General features: G+C 39.2%; 1 long non-coding RNA gene across 1 annotated transcript in view; it reads left to right on the top strand.

Annotated features, from left to right (window-relative positions):
* LOC143650516 (uncharacterized) overlaps positions 1–15,718 on the top strand; it is a 54,871-nt gene that overhangs the window by 9,223 nt on the left and 29,930 nt on the right. Inside the window, exon 2 of the long non-coding RNA XR_013159587.1 lies at positions 8,515–8,714. This is a non-coding gene — a long non-coding RNA (uncharacterized LOC143650516). The remainder of the gene's footprint in view (positions 1–8,514; positions 8,715–15,718) is intronic.

Below are 15,718 nucleotides of genomic sequence, written 5' to 3' on the forward strand. Positions count from 1 at the left end.
GAGAATGGGAATGTTTATCCTATGACTGTCTCTCCATTGTATATTGTAAGGAGATAACTTGTTCTCTGGGTTTCACAGGTCCACAGACAGAGGGTAATTGTGTCCTAAGACAGGCCACACCTATAGTGAATGTGATGAGACTTTGTATTAAACGTTGTTTCTGAAATGACTTAAGGCTTTTAGGGTATTATAATGGAATGAATGTATTGTGCATATGGAAGGAATATGTTATTATTATCATTATTTTGGTCCAGAGGGTGGAGTGTGATGGTTTGAAGTTTCACGTACCCCAGAAAAACATGTTCTTAAGTCTAATCCTGTGTGTGACACTGTAAATAGGACTTTTTGGATGATATTACTTCAGTTAGGATGTGACCCACCTCAGTCAGAATGGGTTTTAATCCCATTACCAGAATCCTTTATAAGCGGAATGAAATTGAGACACAGTAAGAGAAAGCCACAAGAAGGAAGAAGGTGCACATTGATGGAACTTGGAAGAGGAGAGATAGAGCAGGATATGCTGCCAGGTGTCCTGCCATGTTCAGAGGAGCCAAAGATCACTGGCAGCCTGCCCCAGAATGCCGGTTTTCAGGGAAAAACTATCACCTTGATTTGGACATTTTCCCAGCCTCAAACCCATGATCAAACACATTCCCATGGATTACCCTAACCCATTCCAAGGTATTTGCTTAAATGGCCTAGGAAACAAAAACACCAACTTGTCTCTGGCAGGGAGGGAACCAGGGGAGGAAATAGAGTTTTCTCTCCTTCTGCTTTCCAGTCTCTTACCATTGTTTCCCATTGTCTCAACCCAACTGGAAGCCAGAGACACGGGGCCCAGCTGGCACAGTCCATAGAAGTCAGCCTCTAGGGGCTTACACAGGGGGGGAGAGTGGATCTGGAAGACCAATAAATCTTCAGCATCAAACCTTTCAGAATAGGTGTCAATGATTTATATGAAGAGATCATAGTAGAGTACATGTCTCTTCTGTGCATACATAACCAGGAAAGTAAATTGGTTGATGCATTCCTAAAACTTCATATACTGGATCCAATTATTCTGAGTCAAAAAATGATACAGAATATCTGTGCTTTTTCACATAGTCTCATCCTCTGTGTCATCAAGAGCTTTGGTTGTACAGCCTTTCTTGAATTGGGAATGGGCTGAATTGGTACAGAGTTTCTGTTTGGGGTGATGGAAAAGTTGCAATGGAAGTGATAGGAACACAACACTGTGAATATAATTAACACCACTGAATTAACACCACTGAATTTAACCACTGAAAGTGGTTAAAATGGGAAATTTTAGGTTATATTTGTTACTTTATATTTTTTACCAGAATAAAAACAAACCTACAAATGGACAACTGAGACAAAGAACTAGAGCTTTGATGCTATGGAAGTCAGCAGTACCCTATACAGGAACTGCTTAAAAAGTTGAAAAAGGGATCAGACTTTGACTAGAGATATGAAGGAAGCTGATCTTGATAGGACTAAGGTAGATCAGAATAAAGGGTGAAGGATGATATCGTCCATATTTTAAAACTTAAACTTCTGTGTGAGATCAAAGGAAGACATATTTATTTGGTGCAAAATGTTTATTTTGGGTAGCACATTACATAATTTAACTTGTATGGTCAGTTAAGTTGAATACCATAAGTACAAGAAATCTTGAATAGGGCATGGGATTTTGTTGGTTCATCCAGGTTAGTGTGCTGCCCTGATATATTCCAGATTAATTTGGGCAGTAAATTAAGTATTTGCAAAGTCTCCTTTGGGGGACTGGGGAGAAAGAAGGAAATATTCTCCCCATCTGGAGAATTTCTGATATTCTCACAAGTAGTGGGGACAACCAAATCACTAGCCAAGCCCTCAGCCTTGGGGTTACCCCTATGAAACTTATTTCTGCAAAAGGATAGGCTAAGCCTATTTAAATGAGGGCTAAGAGTCACCCCCCAGAGAACCTCTTGTTGTTCAGATTGGCCTCTCTTTCTACACCGACATGAACTTACTGCCATGTGAACTTAATGCCTTCCCTGCCTATGTGAGACATGACTCCCAGGGGTGTAAGTCTCCCTGGCAATGTGGGACAGAAATCCTGGGATGAGCCAGGACCCAACCTCAAGGGATTGAGAAAGCCTTCTTGACCAAAAGGGGGAAGAGAGAAATGAGACAATAGTTTCAGTGACTGAGAGATTTCAAACAGAGTCAAGAGTTTATCCTGGAGGTTATTCTTGTGTATTATATAGATATACCTTTTTAGTTTATGATGTATTGGAGTGGCTAGAGGGAAGTACCTGAAACTTTTGAGCTGTGTTCCAGTAGCCTTCTTTCTTGAAGATGATTGTATAATGATACAGCTTTTACAAGCTATGGTATGACTGTGAAAGCCTTATGTCTGATGCTCCTTTTATCTAGGGTATGGACAGATGAGTAAAAAATATGGATAAATATAAATAAATAATGGGAGGAAGGTTAAAATACATTGGGTAGATGGAAATACTAGTGGTCAATGAGAGGGAGGGGCAAGGGGTATGATATGTATGAGGTTTTTCTTTTTTCTTTGTTATTTCTTTTTCTATATCATCACTTCAGGTGATGAAAATGTTTTAAAAAATGATCATCATGATGAATGCACAGCTATGTGATAATATTGTAAGCCATTGATTGTACACCATGTATGGAATGTTTGAATGCTAAAGAATGTATGTTCATATGTTAAGTTTTATCAATCAAAAAAATTTTTTTTAATTATGCCTAAGAGTCACCCCCAGAGAACCTCTTTTGTTGCTCACATGTGGCATCCCTCTAACCCAACTCAGGAGGTGAACTCACTGCCCTCCCCACCCCACCCCCTTGTGGGACACGTCTCCCAGGGGTGTAAATCTCCCTGGCAATGTAGGACAGAAATCCCGGGATGAGCTGGGACCTGACATCATGAAATTGAGAAAGCCTTCTTGACAAAAATGGGAAGAGAGAAATGAGACAAAATAAAGTGTCAGTGGCTGAGAGATTTCAAACAGTCGAGAGGTTATCCTGGAGATTATTCTTATGCGTTATATAGATACTTTAGTTTATGGTATTTTGGAGTGGCTGGAGAGAAGTACCTGAAACTGTTGCCATGATTCTTGAAGGTGATTTTTATAAAGATAGAGCTTTTACAATGTGATTGTGATTGTGAAACCTTGTGTCTGATATTCCTTTTATTCAGGATATGGACAGATGAGTTAAAAAAAAAACAAGGAAAAAGACATAGATATATAATAGGGAGGATAAGGGGTAAATTAAATTGGGTAGATGGAAATACTAATGGTCAATGAGAGGGAGGGATAAGGGGTATGAATAATAGGGGAGTACATGAGAACTCTGTGCTTTCTGCATAATTGTTTGGTAGACCTACAACTTCCCTAATAAAAAAAAAAAAGAAGAGTGCGCTGCTGTGTCCAAGTCATTGACATGTTTGCTGCAAAGTTTGATGCTGGGGCTTCTTTTCATTACCAAAAAAGGTCCACAGATTTTCAGAGTAAATTTGTGCTAATGTAGGAAAGGTCAATGGCATCATGCCTACAGTCTGGCTGATGGCACTTATAAGGAATTATTAATTGCAAGATGCATCCTCATTTCAGAGATATTAAAATATGGAAAAAATATATTGCTTAGAATCCATGGCATGTCATGACTCCCTCTAGAGCAGAGCTCCCAACCAGTGTTCCATGAATGGGATTCAGGTGGGCCGCCCAAGTAGTGTTCTCTTCTGCCCTCAGGAAGGCCAGGCAGGACCTAGGGCAGTGGGAGTCCTTGGGCTGGAAACACTTGGCTTTGAGTAACCCTAACAATTTACCTCCAGTGTGCCTTAAATTATCATTTTCTATGTGTCACATGATATGAGAAAAGCTAAGAATCACTGCTCTGAAAAATGCTCATCTTTAGTCTGGCCAGACTTCTGATTTTATATTTAATACAATATTATCTGTATGTATCAGAAGGCAAGGGATACTCATGGAAGGGCTGCTCAAATATGCTTGGACTAATACAGCAATAAAGCTGCTGTTCCCTGCATTCATGCTATGAAAAAGTTTAATAGAAGTGACTTTAACATTTCAGAGTTTGAAAGTATCTTTAAGAATTGCTGCAAGAATTCTTTTCTTATTGGTTAGCATCATTTGGGCTCCAAGTAATATAAACCCAAAGTCAACTGGCTTAAAGGAAAACAACTTACCTCACTTTACAAGAAGCTCAGAAGTAGGGAAGCTCCAGAGTCGGTTAATTCAGCAGTTTAAAAGTGCCTTAAAGATCCGAGTACTTTCCAACTTTCTGTCATTCAGTCTTTCACCTCTGCCACCCTCAGCACCTTTGCCTCATCTTCAGGGTAGGTTGTCTCATGGCTGGGTGATGGCTGCAGCAACTCCAGGTGTGACTCCCTCATAGAAGAATGTCTTTGTGCTTTTTGTTTTCTCAATACTGCCCCTGCTCCCCACTCTGCTGTTGTTTCCCATTGGTGAGAATCCTATTGCCCAGGCATAAACTAATCACTGCCAATAGGAATGGAACCATCTGGCTGGCCTGGACCAATCAGGGCTTAATTCTGAGTCATGAGGGGTTGGGGTGAACCAAATCCTTTCCATTAGCAATGAAGAATTGGAGGTATGTCTTTTGCAGGCAAACAACAGTGTTTGCTGAACTATTTTTGGGAGTAGTCTTACAAAACTACAACTTTATGATGAGTGTATAGTTATTGTAGTATTATTTTTGAAAGCTAATTTTGGCATTAATCAAAATGCCCATCAATAGAGGATCTATATAATGGCATAGTACATGGTTACAAAAACAAAATAAATACAAATACAAAAATGGTTATGGGCAAAGAGTGAGGTATACATGTATGTCATCAACATGGAGGATGAATGCGATGCATTCCATTTGTGTCCCTCTATGTGCACACATACATATATACTCAAAATAGATGTAGATCTGTGCGTTCTTGTCTAAAGGTGGTTAAGATGGCACGGGGGTGATGCAAAGAGGAAATTTCTCTTTACAAATTATATGCTTTTTGAATGATTTTTAGAACAATGTATTAACTTTTTATGATTTATTTATTTATTTTTAAACTTTTTAATTGTATAATATAACATGTATACAAAGCAAAGAAAGAAAAAAGCAATAGTTTTCAAAGCACTCTTCAACAAGTAGTTCAGGACAGATCTCAGAGTTTGTCATGGGCTACCATACCATCCTTTCAGATTTTTCCTTCTAGCTGTTCCAGAACATAGGAGGCTAAAAGGAATAAATTCTTTTTTATCATCATAATCGACTTTTTTGTGTGTGTGAAAAATAACATATACAATAAAGCAATAAATTTAAAAGCACAGCACCACAATTAGTTGTAGAACAGATTTCAGAGTTTGGTATGGGTTACAATTCCACAATTTTAGGTTTTTACTTCTAGCTGCTCTAAGATACTGGAGACTAAAATAAATGTCAATTTAATGATGTAGCTATCATACTCGTTTGTTAGACTACCTTTGCTCTATAACTCTACCATCATCTTTGATCTTTCTATCCCAGTCTTTAGGGCTATTTGAGCTGTGGCCATTCTAGCTTTTTCATACTGGAAGGGGCTGTCAGTAATATGGGGTAGGGAGGTGGAACTAGCTGATGTTCTGGAAAGGCTGGACTTCCAGGTTTCAGGACTTTTCTGGTCCAGGGACCCATCTGGAGGCTGTAGGTTTCTGGAACTTTATCCTAGTGCATGGAACCTTTGTAGAATCTTATATATTGCCCTAGATGTTCTTTAGAATTGGCTGGAATGGTTTTGGTTGGGGTTTGGCAAGTTATGATCGGTAGCAATGTCTAACTGAAGCTTGTGTTAAGAGTGACCTCCTGAATAGCCTCTCTACTCTATTTGAGCTCACTCAACCATACCATCTAAACAACATATTACTTTTGTGATTAAAAAGAAACTTGTTTGCCACGTGGAAAGAAGGGGAAAAAATATGACCTTGGCGATATTAGTAATGAAATAAAACTCCTTTCCTGCATTATAGCCATATATAAATAAGTCTATGTTTTATTACTGATACTTTTGAGGTCTTATGTCCACACTGATTGTACCAAATCTTTAATGGTTAATAGTGTAGTCTCTTGAGTTAGGCTGTCCAATATGGTTGCCACTAGTTATGTATGGCTATTTTAATTAATAAAAATTAGAATTTAAAATTCAGTTACCAGTCACATTAGCCACATTTCGAGTGCCCAACAGGCACATGTGGCTAGTGGTTCCCATGTTTGACAGCACAGATCAAAGAACCTTTCCATTTCTGCCAAAGTGTTGAATGGACAACACTGCTCTCAGACTGGCTGCTGGAGTTCAAGTGCAGGCTTAGTCTCTTCGTAGTTGACTTGCTTTGGTCAAGTTACTTAACCTCTTTGTTCTTTAGATTTCTGATCTTTAAAATAGAGATGATAATAGTAGTACTTTGCAGAAATATTTAGTAGATTAAAATTCCTACTTAGTTCCTGGTGTATGGTATATTATCAATGAAGTTATTTCTTGTTATTATTATCAAATGTTACTATTAGGAACATTTTTATGGGGCAGTGTGACAGTGACTCGGTAGCCGAATTCTCGCCTGCCATGCCAGAGACTCGGGTTTGATTCCTGGTGCCTACCCATGCAAAAAAACCCAACAAAAAACCCATTATAAGGAACATTTTCACCAATACTGATTGAACACTTAGAAAATGCTGGACATTGTCTTCATACTATTCCATTTTATGGATAAAACTGAGGCTTGGCAAGTGATGGAAAGTGAGCACGCTAGAAGAGGCAGGGAGCAGAGGCAGAGCCAGGTGTTTAGTCTGTAAATTACCTTATTTGGGGTGGGGGAAGGATAGGACTGAGTAATTGACTCTTCCTCTGGTGTCGTCATCCCCTCCTGCCCTTTTCCTTGCCTTCCACACAAGAGCCGACTGATTCAAAAGGACTCTAAGATTTCAGATTCTGATTAACTTTCCTTTTTTTTTGATGGGCACTAGGGTTGCATATGAGAACAATGAAATTTATTAGCAGTCTGGTGCCCAACTTTCTGTGATGTGTGAATTTTCCCAGTTTTCCTGTGGGTTTTCTAAAAGCTGAGCAGTCTTTAAAACAGGGAACCACTTTGTAACCAAATTCAAGAAGGGGAGCTCTTGCCAGAGGATGAAACAGGAAGAGACAATTATCTTCAGAGCTTCTAATCAAAGTTAAAAATCATCATATGTCTCTGCTTGAGGTTCAGTTACAATCCCCCTTGCCTGGGGGGAGGAGGCCTATGGGAAAAAATATGAATAACTGGAGACATTAATTATGGGGGCTCCATTTTCACTCATGCATGGTATCTATCAGATACTTTCTGGGCTGGACCTGGGTCCATTTTCATGATTGGAAATGGCACCCTTAGTTAGTGCGGCTTTAGAAAGGTTTTCCTGATTGTGCGACATGATGTTAACAAGATGTGTTCTACCTCAAAGGTGAGGATAAACCCCTGCAGCAACCCAGGAAAAGAACCAGTATCTGCAGATAAGGTCTTGCCTTGCATTTCATTTATTAAGTTGCAATTCCAGTTGACACTCATTTTCCTATGAGTCAACATTTATATTGAAGTTATTACCATGAGCTAAAGTGCTATTGAAAATGTGCCTTCAGTCCTTTCAGTCTTCCTAAGATGAGCGTATGTGTGTATTAGGGGAGAGGGAAGGAAACTACCACAGCTTTTGAAAGGCCATTGAGAATTGGTTTGATAGGGTGGCCTGATGTCCTGTCTGGGGATTAGAGAAAAGGAAAAAGGTGGTTTAGCAAGACCAGCTCAGGCTGTTCAGCTGGCTGATGTTTACAGTTGATCAGGATTTATATGCACTGTGTAAAGACTGAAAATTGAATTCAGTTAATCTTTCTAGCCTCCAATAGTGAATCTGAAACCATTTGAGGCACTTTACTATATGATAAGTTTTATAATTTACTTTAAAGAACTGTATTCGAACATAAAAACAAAAAATAGTAGGAATCTTTTTACTCTTTCCTATATTTTCTTCCTCCCCAATCCAAATCACCAGGTTTCTTTTTGTTTCTGAAATATAATTTATTGAAAATAAATTGTAGCAGAATAAATTGTGGCAAGCTTGACTTCGATGCTAAGCTCCATGAGGGCAGGTCCATTTGTGCTTAATTTGTTGCTAATCTCAACACCCAGTGCTTCACCTGGTACACAGTGGTCATTCCATAAAGATTTGACTGTTTGAATGATTTGACTGTTTAATTAAGACTTGGGTCTTAATCTTTGTATGCATGTGCATGCATGTCTGAATATCTTTGAGAGTTAACTCTTGATTTCAATTTATTTTCACTGATATTGATTTCTTAAATGTTTGATATGAAGTTGAAATAATCATGTTCCTCCACATAATTGCTTTCTAAGTTTTTCTTCTGTAGAAATGCATTAAAGAACACATATCTCTTCCAATATTTCTTTTTAGGTTGATCCTGGTTTGGGAAGTTTCTAACGTGGAAGGACGACAGCTGAAAGAAGCTTTTCTCCTTACTCTCCCTAATGCCAGCACATGGTCTTCTCTCTTGTGAAGCAATGGCATTACATCTTTGGTTGATGCCATAGAGCCCAGAGGCCTTTGGACTGGAGCTTGCATACCCTGGGAAGTAGAAGGAGACCTTGTAAGAGGTACCTGACATTGATGATTCATGGGAATTGAGGCTGAACCTGTAAATGAGTTCCTGAAACTCATGTGCATCACAATTCTGGGTTCAAGATTATTTACCCTCACCCATCTCTCCTTTCCCCATCATTCTTTTCCCATTCTACAAAAGAAATGCATACCCTTCCCCATCCTAAATACTACCAAGGTACATTGCCTAGGGTGTAAAAACCTTTGAGGATCAAACAAAGAGACAATTTCAGTTGACAACAAATATTTATTGAACACATCCTCTGTGCCAGGAACAGTTCTAGATGTAGTGGTACAGTTGTGAACAATACAGTTAAAAGTCTCTATCCTCATGGAGCTTCCATTTTAGCAAGTGGAGATGACCAAGAAGCAAAAATGTGTTATCTGCCCATTAACTAGGTCCAGACCCTTATGGGGCCAGAAAATGTGTTTCTAGAACATTTTTCCTTCTTCTATTTAATAATTCTTGATCAAAATATATAATATATTTATAGTTTTTGCTAAATTTTGTACTAATAATAACTGTAATGAAGACTTAATCTAGAAGAATTATTTAATACTTGCAACCTCACAGTCATGGGAATTAAAACAAATTTAAACACAATTCATGTATTTATTTTAACTACAGAGAAGTATGATAGAGTGGCCAGTTAAAACCTTTAAGTATAGAATAATTACATCCTGATAAAAATTGTATGGGAAAAGTGCAATAAATTGTAGTTTCAAGAGAAAAGGGAACACTATATTATATAAGAGCTTGTTCAAATGTTTTTTTTTTTGTTGTTGTTTGTTTGTTTTTTTTACATGGGCAGGCACCAGGAATCGAACCCGGGTCCTCGGGCATGGCAGGCAGGCATTCTTACCTGCTGAGCCACCGTGGCCCTGTTCAAATGGTTTTAGAGTGAATACTAGTAGGCATCAAATCTATGATATTTAAATTTCATTGAATATATATAAAAGAGTAATGAAATATTTTTATTTAAAAATGTCAATATTTACAATTACCAGAAATTAGATTCTGTTGAACTATTTGAAGTTATGATGAAAATATTAAATTCCTACTTAAAAATGTGCTGGGGGTGCATACTTTTCAAAGTTCTTGTGTGGTGGGGTGATTAAAACAAACATTTGAAGACCAAACCTATAGTTATGTTTTCTAGAAATAGAGATTGTGGATGAAGTGGCAGAATAAATATGTGACACAGTTGCCTGGTTGTAACTGATATTGCACAGAATCACACTAAAGCTTTTCCTGGAGGGATAGGGACAATGATGTGAAGATAACTTAAAAATGTTGACTTAATAATTATTGGTTTTAAGAGACCATTGTATAAATATGAGTAAACATGTCTTGCAATCACTTTGCACTGTCAACTCGAGAAACCAAGAAGTTATGATAATATACTGCTACCGGTTTATGAGTCACTCTTTAGCTATAATATTGAAATGATTCACACTCAAGCACTAGCATAGATGAATGTGGGTCCTCCTTCACAGGAACTTGCACTAAAACAAGTTAAAATTTGGTAGACCCTTGGCCTAGGAACAGGCCTATATGATCATCATATAGGCCCCTGTGTTGTGCAACATGACAGCCCTGTTGTACTTCATATTTGCAACAAATATTTATTGAGCACCTACTATGTAAAATAAGTCATTCTAAGTGATAGGTATATACCAGTCACTGAAACAAATGTAGCCTTTGTGCACATGGAGCACATAATGCAATTCAAGAGTTTACTCAAAGTGTGGCATAAGGAAATGTATAGTTAAAACTGTAACAAGTGCTATGCAGGTAAGAATAAGTTATGAAAAAGACTAAAGGGGAGTAAATAATTTAGAATGCACAGGTATTGTGGGAGTTGGGGGTGGCTGGGAAGGGGGTTCATGGAAGCCCATCTGAGGAAGAAAGAGTTATGCTAATATCAGCTGGGTTCCTTAGCTGGGATCAGTGTCAACCTTCTCAGGAGTGTCAGGTGAACTTTGGGGAGAAGGTAGATGTAAAACCAGGGAGTAGTCCCCAGAAGACCATCCTTACTTCTCACACCAAATGCAAATTTGGGCATCCCCAAACTACTCTCAGGTTTTAAAGTTTGCTAGAAGGATTCAGTGAACTCACTGAAAACTGAATACTCATGCTTAGGGGTTATTACAGAAAGAAGACAGAGATTAAAATCAGCCAAGGGAAAAGACACACGGGGGAGAGTCTAGGAGAGTTTTGAATATGGAGCTTCAATTCTTCCTCTCCCAGTGGAGTCATCGGCGACGTTAACTGCTCTTGAAACAGCAGGTGATGATATGTACAGAGTATTGCCAACCAGGGATATTAGCTCAAGTCTTGGTGTTCAGAGCCTTTTCTGGGGCTCAGTCACATAGACTTGGTTCATGACTCATGTGGCTGACCTCAGTCTCCAGATGCTCCAGATGTTGAGCTTATACCATGTGACCCAAAATCTCTAACATAAATCACATAAGTAGAACCTCTGGTGTAATCCAAGGCCCCTAAGTGAACAAAGACACTTTCATCAGGTAGTACATTCTAACGGTTTAGAGATTACCATCTAGAAGCTGACAGGAAAGGTCACACCTCTTTTTGGGCAAGGTTAAATTCTTTATTACACAACAGAGAAGGAGGAGAGACCATTCTTTTTTATTTAATTTATTATTATTATTATTATTATTACATGGTCAGGCACCAGGAATCTAACCCGGGTTTCTGGCACAGCATGTGAGAACTCTGCCACTGAGCCATCGTGGCCTGCCCTCCATTCATTTTTATATGCAAGTATAGAGTAAGCATTTAGTCAATATTAGCTGTTACTAATTAGTAAAATGTAATGCTGCTGCTGCTGCAGCTGCTCCTACTATTTACTACTGCTGTTAGTATTAAGTCTAACCCTAACTGCTTCCACCAGTATTTGCTACCCAGATGCTAAAAATCTTATTTCCAAAGGTATCATTGGAAAGACTGCCAATCTGTAGGCAGTCTTTTTTAATGTGCCAGTCACTCTTCTAAGCACATTACATATTGTGCTGGTTTGAAAGGATGTATGCCCCCTAGAAAAGCCATGTTTTAATCTAAATCCCATTTTGTAAAGGCAGAATAATCCCTATTCAATACTATCTGTTTGAATCTGTAATCAGATCATCTCCCTGGAGATGTGATTTAATCAAAAGTGGTTGTTAAACTGGATTAGGTGACGACATGTCTCCACCCATTTGGATGATCTTAGTAAGTTTCTGGAGTCATATAAAAGAGGAAACATTTTGGAGAATGGGAGATGCGGAGAGAGCAGAGAATACTGCAGCACCGTGAAGCAGAGAGTCCATGAGCCAGGGACCTTTGGAGGTGAAGAATGAAAATGCCTCCCGGGGAGCTTCATGAAACAGGAAGCCAAGAGAAGAAGCTAGCAGATGATGCTGTGTCCGCCATGTGCCCTTCTAGATGAGAGAGGAACCCTGACCGTGTTCACTATGTGTCTTTCCAGATGGGAGAGAAACTCTGACTCTGTTCGTCATGTGTCCTTCCACTTGAAAGAGAAACCGTGAACTTCATCGGCCTTCTTGAACCAAGGTATCTTTCCTGGATGGATGCCTTTGATTGGACATTTCTATAGACTTGTTTTAATTGGGACATTTTCTCAGCCTTAGAACTGTAAACTAGCAACTTATTAAATTCCCCTTTTTAAAAGCCATTCTGTTTCTGGTATATTGCATTCCGGCAGCTAGCAAACTAGAACACATACCTTGCTTTATTTATTCCTCGTGATAGATAACTTAAAACCTCCATTTTACAGATGAGGTAATTGAAGCACAGAGAAGTTAAATAACTTTCTCAAGGAAACACAGTTACAAAATGGTGGTGCCAGGATTTGATCCCAGGCAGTCTGGCCCTATGATACTGTCTCTCTTCTCTTAATCATAATAGAACTGGCAGTTAACATTTATGAAGCACTTAATCTGGATCAGGCATTGTAGTAACGACTTTACATATATTATCTAACTTAGTTTCATATAATGTGTCTCTTGTGTATTACCCCAATTTATATGGAAATGGAGGCATGAAGCACTTAAGTAACTTGCCCAAAATTGCAAAGCTGGCAAATGACAAAGCTAGGATATGGAGCTGATATCAAAAATCCAAAATCATTCCAGATTTTGTAGAGGCTATTTTGTAGAGCTCAGTAGCAGGCTTGGGACCTGGTCCCCACAGGTACTTCCATGCCTAAAGCCACGTGTTTTGGTTTGCCAAAGCTGTCAGAATGCAATATACTAAAAGTGAAATGGCTTTTAAAAGAGGAATTTAATAACTTGCAAGTTATAATTCTAAGGTTGTGAAAATCTCCAAATTAAGGCACCAGAAGAGCTTACCTTCATTCAAGAAAGACTGATACTATCTGGAACACCTCTGTCAGCTGGGAAGGCATGAGGCTGAAATCTGCTGGTCCTTGTTCCCAATTTCATTGCTTCCAGCTTCTGATGCCAGTGGTTTCTTCTCTAAGCATCTAGGGGCCTTCACTTAGTTCCTCTGGAACACAACTCTGGGTTCTGGCTTGCTTAGCATCTCATGGGAAGGCACATGGTGATGTCTGCTGGACTCTGCCCGTATCTAGGCACTTGTTCCCTCTGTCACCACTCCAAGCATCTCCAAACTTCCATGTCTCTGTCAGCTCTGAAGCAACTGTTCTCCAAGCATCTGTATCTCCATTTCCAAATGTTTTTGTCTGTATCTGCATCAGAGGTTTCTTCAAAATGTTTCCCCTTTTAAAGGACTCCAGTAAACTAATCAGGACCTTCCTTGAATGAGTGGGGTCATATCTCCATCTAATCAAAGGCCATACCCATAACTGGGCATGCCACATCTTTGTGGAGATAACCAGTCAAAAGGGTTGCACCCTACAATGTTGAATCGGGATTAAAGGACATGGCTTTTCTGATGCACACAATGCATTTAAACTAGCACACCATGCCATAATCAGCAGTCCTGGATGACTTCTTCAAAGTCTCCCGTGGGTCCCCTCTCACTCGATCGTCTGCTCACCACCAGAAACTGCCACGTCTTAGCACAACATTTAAGTAACTTCAAATCACTTCCCCCTAAAAATTTTAGTCCCACCATCACTGAATGGATTGAAAAAGTGCCAAAGTTGCTTTAATGATGGGGATAGTGGGGTGGGGTGGGGCAGGAGAATTTACATCAATTCTGGATCTTAATCTCAGAAATCATGAATGTTGGTATGCTGATATTTACCCAATAGTGCATTTTAGGTGCACTATAAAACTACATGTTGAAAACTGAAGCCAGTTCTTTCATCTTCGGGGATCATAATTTGACTTTGACACATTTAGAATGAAATGGTGACTTTTGGGCTACCTGTTTTACAAATGTATGTGTGTAGTAAATGGATGTGTTCTCAAACAGTTGTCCCTGGCCAAGTAGTGCATAGCACAGTTTGGAGTTGATATTCTTGGCAGAGACACAGCCAAACTGCCACTGAAGAGCAGAGAGACATGGCCTTGCAGGCACACCAATGTGCTGTAAAGTCTCCAACTCTCAGAGAGCATCTCCTTCTCAGCGAAGGGTTGTTTATCTTAATGAACATTTATGGAAGGCCTGTTACTCAGCAGATATGAGTAGGTATTCATTCTACAGAGATGAGTAAGATGCAGTTCTTGTCTTGCACAAACTCAGAATCTGATATGAGTGATAAATGTATGAACAAAGTGCTACAACACACTGTGCCGGGTATGTACATACTAGGTTCAGATGGCACCAATGAGAGAGTGCTCATATAGTTCAAGGAGTGAGGGTCAAGGAATACTTTGTAAGGATGGATTTGTTAAACCTGGGTCTTGAAGGATGAACAGGAACCCCTCAATGGAGAGAGCAGAAAAAAGCATTCTGGATAGCACAACATATGGAGATTAAGGAATCATTGAAGTGCATGGTACATTTGTATGGTTGTTCTTATGCGTAAGAATTACAGGACATGCTGAGACAAGTAGTTAACACACATCATGGAGGACCTTATATGCCATGTTGGTGTATTTGGACTTTATGCTGGAGGACACCAGGAGCCCCTGAAGGGCTCTAGAGAGAAAGGGACATGGTCAAATAGGCGTTTAGGAAAGCTTTGTTTCTTAATTCAGGAAAAAGCATGAAGTGGAATGAATCTGTGGGGTGTTGAAGAGGAGATGGGCAGTAAGTCCAGAGGATGGTAGACCAGATGGATATTATGATAGTAACCCACATGTGAAACTGCCCAAGAGAAATCTAAGTCAAACTTAGTTTTGTTCTGAATATGGAGAGAAAGAAAAAAAGTGAGGCTTAAGATGATACTCAGATTTCTGGCTTGAAAAGTTTCTGCCAACCACTTTTGGCAGTGGTAGTGGTGGAATAAAAGAGAAGGGGCTAGAGGATAGGTGACAGAAAGTAAACATAGAATGCTGTAGCTGGGGGCCATTAGTTACCATTTAAATCCATCTTTTTAGAGCAATAGAGTTTTTGATTTTTAGCTTAGCTAAATGAGTTACATTTCTTAGTGTTCTTTGCATGTAGATGTGGCCATGTAACTAAGTTTTGGCCAATGGGGTAAGACGGAAGTGTCCTGTGATAATTCTGAGGATTTCTTTAAAAGATAAATTGGTATGCACATTTTATTCTCTTATTCTTTGCTCCTTCTTCCCTCCTACTGCCTGGAACATAATTGCCACCATCTTGGATGATGGGGCTCAAAAAAGGATCCAGGGGACAACAGCGCAACCTGAGCTTCTCATGCATATGAGAAAGACAAAACTTTTATCTTATTTAGACCACTGTTAATTTGATTTCCTGCCACTTGTAGCTGAACCTAACTCTAATTAATTGATGACATCACTTATGAAATTAATATGTACTGTAATTTAGGGACTTCCCAATACTACCAAGTGAAAGAAATGGTTTTATAGTTAGTCATTGGATGCTCTTAGACAAGGAAGATTTGATTTCCATTACCCAGGT

The sequence above is a fragment of the Tamandua tetradactyla genome, chromosome 1 (assembly GCF_023851605.1).
Source record: "Tamandua tetradactyla isolate mTamTet1 chromosome 1, mTamTet1.pri, whole genome shotgun sequence".
Taxonomy (NCBI): domain Eukaryota; kingdom Metazoa; phylum Chordata; class Mammalia; order Pilosa; family Myrmecophagidae; genus Tamandua; species Tamandua tetradactyla.